This window comes from Cupressus sempervirens, chromosome 3 (genome assembly GCF_028749045.1).
Source record: "Cupressus sempervirens isolate cs-2001-9-10 chromosome 3, ASM2874904v1, whole genome shotgun sequence".
Taxonomy (NCBI): Eukaryota; Viridiplantae; Streptophyta; class Pinopsida; order Cupressales; family Cupressaceae; genus Cupressus; species Cupressus sempervirens.
This window is the reverse complement of record NC_143120.1, coordinates 148519195-148531734: the sequence shown is the minus strand read 5'-3', so window position 1 is coordinate 148531734 and position 12540 is coordinate 148519195.

Sequence of the window (12540 nt, the reverse complement as noted above, 5' to 3'; positions counted from 1 at the left end):
TAACTAAGGGAGATGGATAGAATAAAACCTTAAAAACCAAAGAAGGTTTGTATGAATGGCTTGTAATTCCATTTAGGCTATCCAATGCCACATCTAAATTCATGAGCCTTATGAATGAAGTCCTAAAAGACTATATAGGATAATTTGCAGTAGTGTATCTAGATGATATACTAATCTTTAGAAAGACTAAAGAGGAACACCATATAAATTTGGAAATTGTTTTCAAGAAGCTACACAAGGAGAAGTTGATGATAATCTTGGAGAAGCATGATTTTATGAAACAAGAGCCAGTGTTTCTTGGGTTTGTGTTATCCTAAGGAAAACTTAAGATGGATCCAAGCAAAGTGGAATCCATTCTCAATTGGCCTACCCCAAGGACTACAACAAAGGTAATAAGCTTTCATGGTTTAGCCCAATATTATAGGAATTTTATTAAGAAATTAAATTCTATTTTTGCTCCTATACCTGATACTATAAAAGGAGGAAAGAAGATTAAGTTTGTTTGGAATGAGGAAGCTAACAATGGATTTGAGTTGTTGAAAAGGAAGATTTCCACTCAACTATTTGAGCTAACCATGGATTTGATTGTTGGCCCAATTTTGTTTTCTAAATTATTGGTGAAAATATGTTTTGCAGGTGTTAGATGAAGTTAGTTTTTTTCTCATGAATGTTTTAGTATAAGTCTGGATTCTTAAGGCTAGGTGGTCTTTATCAGATTTTCCCAAAATGCCCTCTCTATTTTCAAAGCCAGGTAGTTTTTTGCTTTTTTCTTGTAATTTTTTGGGTAATTACAGTAACTAATCTAATAGAGATCAATTTTTCTCATTACAAATGAATCATACTCACTGTTTCATTCCCATACTCTTGAAAGTTCTCTAAAATTCACATGTTTTTATACCACTAGTAATGTGGAAATCTACTTCTATGATTTCAATAAGAATCGATAGTTAGGTGTAGCCACTTCATGTCATATCAATGGTTGATAAAATAAGCATTGGCAAAAAATCTAATGTTTCCTTCTCAATGGTGGGTTTTCAACCCATGAAGTTAATTTCCATAGGAGCTCAATTGAAGATGTATCTGGATTAAAGATATTCAAAGGAAACATATTCTTAGGAAAATTGATGTTTGAATTTGAGATCAGACTCCCATGCATAATCTAGATTCAGTAGCACTTAAGTATGAAGCCTAGGAAGAAAACCTTAGTTCATCTTCTCTTTGGCAGGTTTTCAACCCATGAAGATGATTTTATGAAAAAAAGATAAAAGTGAAATACAAGATGCTAAGTAACATCCAAGTGGATCCATGCACTTTAACTAAACATCTTTAAAAATTAGAAATGTAGTTATCAGAGATTCAACCAATAAGGAGGCATTAAGAAAAAAATGGAAATTGCCTTCTCTTCTATAGGTTTCCATCCAATGAAGGAACTTTTTGACTATGCAGAGAAATCAAGTTAATAGGTAAAATTTGGCTCCCATGTTGAATCTAGTACATGTTAGGATGATATTGGAATGAAATGAACTATTGCAGAAAGAAGATATGATTATGATCTCACTTTGCAAATTTTCATCAACAGAGTACTCCAAAGGTAACTTTTTGAAACTAAAAGGAAAATGGAAATGTAAATAATAGGTCAATATAAAGTTATTGTTACAACCAAGAGAATAGTGAAAAGACTTTAAATTGTATGTCAAACCTTTTCATTTGTTTTTAATGCGTATTCCCTTAAATTTTCACTCATGTGGTGCAAATTATGAAGTTTAATAGATGAATCAAGTCCCGTATATAAAATCACACAAACAGTTGAATAAGCTTCTTTATTTCATTAATTCCTTATTTTTATCAAGGTGCATAGCTTTTGAAAGCTAATAATTATAGAAGTCTATTGTCTTATTTTCCTTTGATCCAAAGTCCCATCTATAAGCTATGACAACTAAGTTCAAGGGTTTTGATGGTTTGACTAGGATCAAGTCTCAACTACAAGACTTCACAGACACATCCCTTTGTCTCTATGATATGGTGGATTTACAAAAGAGTGTAAAGGTTGAACACATCCATCCTATCACTGATAAAGCTTTGGGGATGTAGTGTGGTTGAAGCTATTTGTTTCCCAATTGTGGTTCAAGCCCTAAAGCTCATATATGAATGCGTCCACCATTACAATTTGGAAATCAATAAGATAGTTGTACCTAATGACACCATATTGATTTAGTTGACAAAAAAATGGTGGTTAATTCCCTTCGTGTTCTAGAACGGGATGATTTTTCTGACCTAATTGTTAGTGGGGCTATTTCAGAATTATCCATGAATAAGATGAACTGTAGGAAAAAGATCATGTAGACATGGTTCCATAAGCCCTAGAGCGAGAAGAGAAAATTCCCCAAAACCTTGTTTGGATCCAACCTCAAACTAGAGATAATAAACATCTTGGTTCTTCTACATAGATTGAGAGGTGAAACTAAAGCCCTAAATTTTGTTGAACAATACTTCTTTTTGGTTCAATTTATATGTTTATATACATAGTATATTGATTACACGCAAGAGGTAACAAAGATTCTATTTTATGCCCTCTAGATGGCCAAGTTTTACAATTCTTTCTATATGTCCTCTTTCTTGATATATGCTAGCTTCTCTATAATTATGGCCTGGTCTTCCATGATTGGATGTTTCCTAGATGATGTCAAGTCATTTGAATTATATCCTTGCTTTCAGATGTAGAATAGCTATGTAGAATATGTAAGAGTGAATGATGTGTTTACTATGAGAATTTGTAAGTTTGACTAGAAAGGAGATTCTCCCTTAAAGCCATGGCCTCCATCAATCAATATGGTTGTTATTTTATCCACTTCTAATCTATTTCTTACCTACATCTTGTAGTCTTCGATGGTTTTCCTTTGAAGCTACCAAGATATCTAAATGATATGATAGTGTTGTTCGAGATGATCTGAATAGCTCTGTAGGTGAATGCCCCAAGTAAGAGTCTGAAGAAGAAAGGGCATGAGTTGCCTATGAAGGTTGGAGCATTTAGTTGTGACAACCAATCTGATGAAGGTTTTTGAGAAGAAGTACAAGCTAGATATGTACAAGGTCTTAAGACCTATGTTCAACCCCAATAAATATGCTAAATATGTTGTACAGATTGCGAGTGTAATAAAGCATGTCAACACAATTGAGGACTACTAGGCTAATTACAAAGATGAATTTGAAAGACACGATTGTGCTTTTGCAAGATTGAAAATAGATCAAATTAAGCTATACAAAGTGAATGTAGATGTGGAGGGGGTTGATGATGATGGTTAAAATATGTATAGCATGACTTACTTGACCAAGTTAAGGAATACCCCTATAAGGTCTGAACCAGTCAGAGAGATTGTAGAGGACCTAGATGCGATGATCGAATGAATCTATAAGCAGATTGGGAAGCAGAGTGAGTGGACTATGAAAAAAAAGAAAAGAAGTAAAGTTGCATCTTCCTAGTCCACCCTAGATGTAGCTACAACATCAACTTCCCTTGGTAGCACTTTAGGCACAAATCCATCACTCACTCAGAGTCCAACTCAACTAGCTGGTGGAGGTGATCAACCTCCTAACAAGAATATCCCATTAATTTTATTTTTTCAAGATGGTTTGGTGCTTTAAATTGGGATAGAGATAGAAGCCAAAAAGAAGGAAAAAGAACTAAAAGACACTATAGTTCCAGTGGCTCTACAATCACAAAGCAGCTCATTCCCACATATAAGCACAACACTGTTCTTACCAAGTAGTCCTCAAATACAAGTAGTTGACCTTAGAAATGGCGAGAGAAGAAAAAGTGAATCCATGGAGTTAGATGAAGCAGTGAAGAAAACATCTAAAGTAGAGAAGATTAGTGAAGCTTCAAAATTCATTTCCCTAGCTCCAAGAAATCCTTTCTTCTCATCTTCAAAGGCCTTGCCTCTTGTTAGGAGAAATATGTTCAATGTGGATATATTAGGGACTAAATCCAAAGTAATCAACACCAAGTCATGGCTTAAAAACACCTTGGATAGGAAGATGAAGAGGATAAAAGAAGGGGCTTTGAACAAAGATACTTTATCTCTAGCCATCCATTCTAGATTAGGATTAAGAAAAGTGAAGAAGATGAAGACTTTGTCTATCCTCAGCCAAAATCCAAACATGGGACGTCTAACCATCAAGATCACAAAGCCCACCAAAGAAGGAAAGATAGAGTTCCTAACTACAATTGACTTCAAATTAAAGTCTCTAGCTCTGGGAAAGGTTAGGCATGACACCAAATTTGGCTTATGGAGAGAAACTAACAAAGTGATAGAATAAGAACTTGAAGACCTCAACATTTCCAAGGTCAGGTTGAAGAAGTAGAGATCCATGAGCTTAACTGCTTGATCAAGCAATTAGTTTTCCTATTAGAAAGTATTTTTGGAATACCACGTACTAGTGTTCCCACAACTAAAAACATTCAAGCCATCATCTAATAGCTGTAAGAGGACAAACATTTTGGGAAAATTGGTAGAAGTTGGAATGAAAAAATCAAGTCTGAAGGACTTTTAGTTATAGAATAACTTGGCAATGCAATTTTGAGGCTCGAGATAGAAAAGTATAGCATCTTAGCTAACCGGGCAACTCTGTTAGTAGAAAAGGAAAAATGTGAAGATTGAATCTCTTTCCTGCATATATTTATCCAAATAAAGGCCAAAGAAGAAGTTGAAGCCAATATTTTAGAGAAAGGAGATGAGCCTTTGTTTGAATGGAAATAGAGCTTGTAATTCAAAGCTGACATGATCTCTTCAATAGAGGAAGGATTGCAAAAGATAAAAAGAAAAGTTAAAGATGAACAAGAAATGGATTACAAGTTATTGAAAGGCATACAAACTAAATGCAAAAAAAGTGGACAAGGGAAAGGAGTACTAGGAGTCACCGTTAAGCAAAAGGATTTCTCCGGCTACTTTGATAAATTAACAAAGAAATCTTCTACCCCTTAGGACAGAGTGTCAGATCTCCAATGATTCAATAGATGCATACAAGTAGCAATAGAGGAAATGTAGGAATGGTTGAGTGCAATCAAAGACTTGGCTAGAAAACACTCCATGTATCTTATTAGATTGACCAATGTCCATGTCAATAGACGCAAGGAGATTATTCTGATAATCATTGTCACCAAGGCCTATAAGGAAAAATTTGAAAAAGGAAAGAAAGTGAAATGATATTTCACTCCTGTTGTTTTTTTTTTTTGATATAACTTTGTAACTCACAATTGGCCTCTTGTCATTTGCAATTTTTGAGAATATGAACTGATTTACTTACTTTTTGTAATGGTTCATCTTAGAATCCTATATGTACTCGATGGAAAGATTAATGAAAAGTTGGCTAAATTTAGGTGTGAAATGCTTCATATTGCAGAGACAACTTGAAGGTGTTTTGTATTAATTATTTACTATTCAATTGCATGTCTTAGTTAAAAACATCTCTTTGAGTTGAATTAAGCTAATGAACAAACAAAGCTTTGTTCGCCTATTTTAATACAACAAACTGAAGATAATCGTAGTATTGTTGGAAGTTAAAAGACAATTTTCTAGTATTATTTCCTAAGTTAGTTTGTAATGTTTTAGAGTTAAAATCATTCTATTAAGAATTTATTTGTATAAAAAAAACTCACTATTGCATCACCAGATTTTGCAGGTTCATAAGATATGTGGATTCACAAATTTGGCTAGTAATAAGACCCAAATTCTAGCCTGAGTTGGTTCCTATCTATGTCTAACTTGGTTTTCCTCTCCGGTTCTCTAGTCAAGAAAAAACCCTATCTTAGATTTAGAATAAAAAAATTTCATTGAAAATCACAAACTCAAGGGAGATGTTCTTATAAACTTAGAGGGAAATTAGTCATATTGTTATGATTTCCCAACTATTGTAATTAGAGATTGTTCATAGATACTAGGCATTTAAAGAGTTAATTAAAAAGGAACAATATGTTTACCAACATAGTGTATCTATACAATATACTCATCTTTAGAAAGACTACAGAGGAACATTCCAAACATCTGCAAATTGTTTTCAAGGAGCTACATGAGGAGAAGTGGATGATAAACTTGGAGAAATGTGATTTAATGAAACAAGAGCCTGTGTACCTTGGGTTTGTGTAATCCCAAGGAAATCTTAAGATGGATCCGAGAAAAGTGGAATCCATTCTCAACTAGCTTACCCCAAGGACTACAAATAGGTAATAAGATTTCATGGTTTAGCCCAATATTATAGGAAGTTCATTAAGTAGTTCAGTACGATTTGTGCTTCTATGCTTGATACTATAAAATGAGGAATAAAGATTAAGTTGGTTTTGAATTTCAGTTGTTGAAAAGGAAGATTTCCTTTCAACCAATCTTGGTTTTACCAAGCTTTGAAAAGTTGTTCATATTTGAGTGTGATGCTAGCAATGTGGGTATTGGTGTTGTTTAAAGTCAAGAGGGAGACCAATGGATTTTCATAGTGAAAAGTTAAGTGATGCTAAGAATAAATAATCTTCTTATGACCTAGAGATGTATGCTCTTGTCCAAGAATTAAGGAAATGGAGGCACTACTTGCTTCCAAAGGGATTTGTCATCTTTTTAGACAATCAAGCTTGAGTTTCTTGAACTCACAAGACAAGCTCAATCATAAACATATGAAATGGGTGGAGTATCTTCAAGCCTAAAATTTCAACATTAAACACAAGAAGGGACTATAGAATAAGGTAGCACATGCCTTAATTAGAAGAGCTTTGAGTATACGAGAGATAGATCTATAGAGCATGGATATTGAAAGCTTTAAAGACCTATATGTAGATGATGAAGACTTTGCAGAAATCTATATGGTATGTCAAGAGTACAAGAATCATTTTCATAGAAAATTCTCTAACTATACTATCCAAAGCAATGTATTGTTTAAAGGAAGTAACCTATGTTTTTTGAGAGGATCAATTAGGGAAAATATAATTCAAGATAAGCACAATGGTGAACTTAGTGGGCATTTTGGTGTCAATAAGAATCAAGAGATGGTGTAGAGGTTTTAATTTTGGCCTAGAATGAATTTTGACATTAGGAAGTATGTAGAGAGTTGTGTAGCATGCCAAAAGGAAAAGGGTACATCTTCAAATGCAGGCATTTACCAAACTCTTCCCATTCCAAGTAGACCATGTAAATGTTTGAGCATGGACTTTTTTGTAGGTTTCCCAAGGAAAAATCAAGGCTTTGACTATATATATATATATATATATATTCAACAAAATGGCCCATTTTGTTCCTTGCAAGATATATCATGATGCTTTCCACAAAGAACATCTATTCTTCAAAGAAGTGGTAAGGATACATAGGCAACCTTTGAGTTGTTGGAAATGAGAATGGAGTAACTGAGAGGGGGAGGGGGTGAATCAGTTACCACAAAAACATTTCACAATCCCTTAGATGTCTAAAAGCTTGATCTTGAGAGTATCCTTTGCATACTAATCTAGCTTTGTTTCTGGATACCTTACCATCTTCAGTCAACTTGTTTCTGAATACCCACTTGGTTCCAATTATATTCTTATCTTTAGTTCTAAGTACAAGAGTCCATGTCTTGTTCTTCTCTATCTGTTCTATTTCCTCATTCATTGCCTCAATCCAACTATCATTTGCCAATGCATCTTTAATACTTCTAGGTTCAAAATCAGCAAGTAAACAAGTATTTTTCAACTTACTTCTTGTCAGGGTTCCTTCAGATTTATCTCCAATGATTTGATCTGGTGTATGATGTCTTCTGACATATTTAGCTAATAAAGGTTCTTTACCTCTTGAATGAGTTTCATTGATATCTGTTTGTGCTTCAATTTCATATTCAGGCTGTTCTAGCTTGGTTGCTTCAGACTCGATAGACACTTGCTCGGTAGTGTCTGAATGTTGCTGTGGCTTGGTTTGAACTATTTGCAATTCGGTTACTGAAGACTCAGGAGTTGAGAACGGTATACTTGGTATAGTATCAGGTTCAATGTAAACAAATCTCTTGTAGTCTTTAGGTATCTTTTTGCTTTCTTCTTCTAATTTTTTTGCAAACTCATCAACTTTCACATGTGCACTTTCTATGACTTTGTGAGTGGATAGATTTAAACATCTATATGCTTTGCTTTTGCAAGAATATCCCAAAAATATTCCTTCATCACCTTTTACATAAAATTTTCCTTTTCTAGATTCTTTCAAAATATAACATTTGCTTCCAAATACTTTCAGATAACTTATATTGGGTTTGTAGCCATACCATAATTCATAGGGAGTCTTGAATGAGTCCTTCTTCAATTGTACTCGATTTAAGGTATGAACTGCAGTGCTGATGGCTTCCTTCCAATATTTGATAGCAATGTTTTTTCCTATCATCAAGGTTCTTGTACAATCCATAATGGATCTGTTTCTTCTTTCATCTATTCCATTTTGTTTTGGAGTTCCTGGTGCTGAAACCTGTCTTTTAATACCTCTTTCAATGCAGAAGTTATTGAATTCATGTGAAATGAATTCACCACCTCTGTCTGACCTTAAACATTTCAGCCTTTTCCCTGTTTCTTTTTCCACTCTTGCCAAATACCATTTGAATTTCTCAAATGCTTCTGATTTATTCCTTAGATACATGATAGTCATCATTCTTGAATAGTCATCAACAAAAAGAATGAAAAACTTTTCTCCAGTATAGCTTTCTATTCCAATGGGTCCACATAAATCAGTATGCAAAATTTCTAATATATCTTCAGATTGATAGTTTTTACCTTTAAAACTAATTTTTCCCATTTTACCAATCTGACAATTCTTGCATAGACCAACCTCAGGTTTCTTAATGTTAGGAATGCCTCTTACTTTCTTGAATTTGCTTATTTTTAGCAAATTATCAAAATTGACATGACACAACCTTTTATGCCATAACCAACTCTCTTCAATTTGACAAATAAAACATGAGCATTCACCAAGTTCTAGATAGAACAAGTTACCTTTAGTTTGGGTGCCAGATCTTATCAGTTTTCCTTGCTCATTCAACAGTTTCGCCTTTCCATGCATGAATTCCACCTTGAATCCAGTATTTAGTAACTGTGCAACACTTAGCAAATTATGTTTGAGACCTACAACCCAGTAGGCATTATTACATATAAGTTCTTTGGATAGAAAAATTCTTCCTCTTCCTTTTATGAAATGAGGTTCATTATTACCAAACCTTATACTGCCACCATCATAGTCTTCAAACTAATCAAACTTAGTTTTTTCACCAATCATATGATGTGAGCAACCGCTATCTATAATCCATGTATCATTCTTACTTACATGAGAGATAAGAGCCATTTTATCTTCGTCATCACTGTCAGAGTCATCTTTAACAACAATATAAACAATTTCATCCTCACTATTATCAAAATCTTTAGAATTTTCAGCCATGAAACATGATTTCTTACCTTTGTTCTTGGATGATTTAAAGTCTTTCTTGCCATTCCATTTGTGATCTTTCTTTTCATCATTGTTTTGCTTGTTTGGGCACCTTGCTGCAATATGACCAATTTCATCACAAGGAAAAAAGATTAGAGGAACTTTACCTTTGTATTTTACTCTACCTCTAGAATATTTCCTAGCTAGTAGAGATTCAATCACTTCGAGATCACTGTCTGAACTTTGGCTTGATTCATTTTCACTTTCTGACTGTGATTCTATCTTCTTTTTGCTTTTCTCTTTGAGTGAGAGCTTGGCTTGAAATGCTGATTCAATGTTTTTGGAGGCTGGAACATAGTTGTCAAAGTTATCTAGTTCAAATGCAGTTAGTCTTCCGACTATGGCCTCAAGATTTATCTTATGATTTGCTTCACACCTTCTTTCCTGAATTGTAGAGACTCTGATTGCATAAACGGGAAGCAAGGTTCTGATAAATTTTCTTACAACTGTTTCTCCTTTGATGTCACCTCCAGCTGCCCTGATTGCACTTACACATGCTTTAACTCTTTCAACATACTTTGCAATTTTGTCATCTTCTCTCATCCTCATTTGATCAAATTGTCCTCTTAGACTTTCTGCTTTTTCTCTTCTCACATTATCATCCCCTCCATAGATCTCTTTTAGCTTGTTCCACATGTCAAAGGCAGTTTTGCAGTCCTGAATGTCATCAAATTCTTCATAGCTGAGAGCAGATGCTATGTCTATCATCATATTGTTGTGAGTCTTCTTTTCAGCAATATCATTAACTGACAATGTGCCAAAAGGTTCTTCATATTCTTCTTCAAGGTATTTCAGTCTAGTATCACCAACAGTAGCTAGATAAAGTTTCATCAATCCTTGCCATGCTGAGAAGTTATCTCTGTTAAGTTTTAGAATTTCTCTTTTGTAAGACATCTTGATCTTTGGCTTAAAACCTTGAAATCTTTTCCTGCAAGCACCAAAAGCTCTGATACCAATTGTTGGAAATGAGAATGGAGTAACTGAGAGGGGGAGGGGGCGAATCAGTTACCAAAAAAATATTTCACAGTCCCTTAGATGTCTAAAATCTTGATCTTAGTTACAAATTACTAAAACTTGATAATGCAGTGAACAATAATAATTATTAAGAACTGATAACCAAAAACAATTCAGCAATCATGAACACTAGAGACACCAGATTTAACGTGGAAACCCAATATGGGAAAAACCACCAATGTAACTAGTTACTATTTTTCACTCTTCTTAAGTGAGCCCTATTAGGATCCAACCCTGTTAAAGGTTACAAAACACACTCTTAGGTGTGACCCTGTTAGAGGATTTAATCACCCTGTTAGGAGTGGCCTTGCTAGAGGTCTTTAGAACAATTCAACTGAACTGTCACCTTGTTAGAGGATTTATAGAATGGCTGTTAAACCAACTCTGTTAAGAGATTTTGAGTTCACTGTTACAATGGTTAGAAAGCAACAATGAAGTGATCTAATACAATATGCAACTTATCTTTGCTGATTACAGATCTCTGTTATTCTTGACCGAATCCTTATTGATCAAATACAACTTCATAGCTCCTTCAACGCATCTGATCCTTCATAAGACTTTTCTCAATATTTGCCTTTTCATTTCACACTATAATGTTCCTTCATAACTTTTTCACACTACTACTTGATTTACAACTTGAGTGACCATATATACCTTTCAGATTATCTTAGTCGGCTCAAATCACTGACCAATAATCAAACAAATATGATAGTCGGCTAGAAATAATTAAAATTACAAACTAACAAATCCCTTTACTGGCTGACCCTGCTCGGTTAATACTATTCAAAAAATAATTCCTGTGTTAACCGACTGAGCTCGGTTAATACAGCGAACTCCGTAACAACCCTTCAATCACCAGGAGAACTTGGTAAGTACTGAGTTTCCATAGATGATCGAGTGAGCTCGGTGGAAACTGTCTTTGCTAAATTCCTTTGTTGACCGAGTGATCTCGGTTAACACTGTCTGCCTCTTCGATAACTGAGTGAGCTCAGTTAACACTTGTCTACCTTATTTTCTTTGATGACCGAGTAAGCTCAGTTAATACTGACTGCTTCATTTTCTTTGATGACCAAGTGAGCTTGATTGACACTATCTGCCTCATTTTCTTCAATGACCGAGTGAGCTCGGTTGATACTGACTGCTTCATTTTCTTCGATGATCGAGTGAGCTCGGTTAACTGAGACTAATAACTGATATGACATTTGTGTGACATTAAGGACAAAATTATCCAACATGAGTATAGTCTCAGACAGAGACACTAAATTCATGAGTCACATTTAGAAAATATTACGGCACAAGTTGGGAACTAATATGTCTTTTGGGTTTGCATATCACCCATAGACAAATCACCAAATAGAGGTGGTAAATAGAAGCCTTAGAAATATATTGAGGTGTCTTACAAAGGAGTATGTATAAACATAGGATCAACTCCTAAGACATAGAAAATATGCCTATAATGATACTATGAACATGACTACTAGCAATAGTCCTTTTGAGATAGTTTATGACCTACACCCTAGAGGCATATTTGAGCTTAGAGAGCTAAAAGATGGAGCCAAGGGTAGTGTCTACACTAAATACTTTGCATTTTCCATGAAAAAGGTGCATGAAATAGTGAGAAGAACTTTGCAAGAAAACATAACAAAGATCAAGTAGAAGGTGGATGAAAGAAAGAAAGATGTTCAATTCTAGGTAGGAGATCTAGTCATGGTTCATCTAAACAAGGCTAGAATGTAGAAAGGAGTACCATACAAGTTGAAGATGACACTACAACATTCGAGGTCAAATTAAAATGATAATTTGCAATGATGATCTGATTTGTGGTGATTTTCATGTTTTCTTTTGCAAATTCTGTGATGTTGTCGCAATACTGATGTAAGAATCAAAATTGCGATGCCTATGTAAGTATATATATGAAAAAGAAAACATGACATAAGTCATTCCCCTTTTTTTTTTATTGTGAAGACCTGCATGTGAAAGAAGGTGGAGAGCTCTGAATGAAGGTGGGGAGCTCTAAACATCATCGTACCCTTATGCTTGGTGCATTTTGTTCTTATGA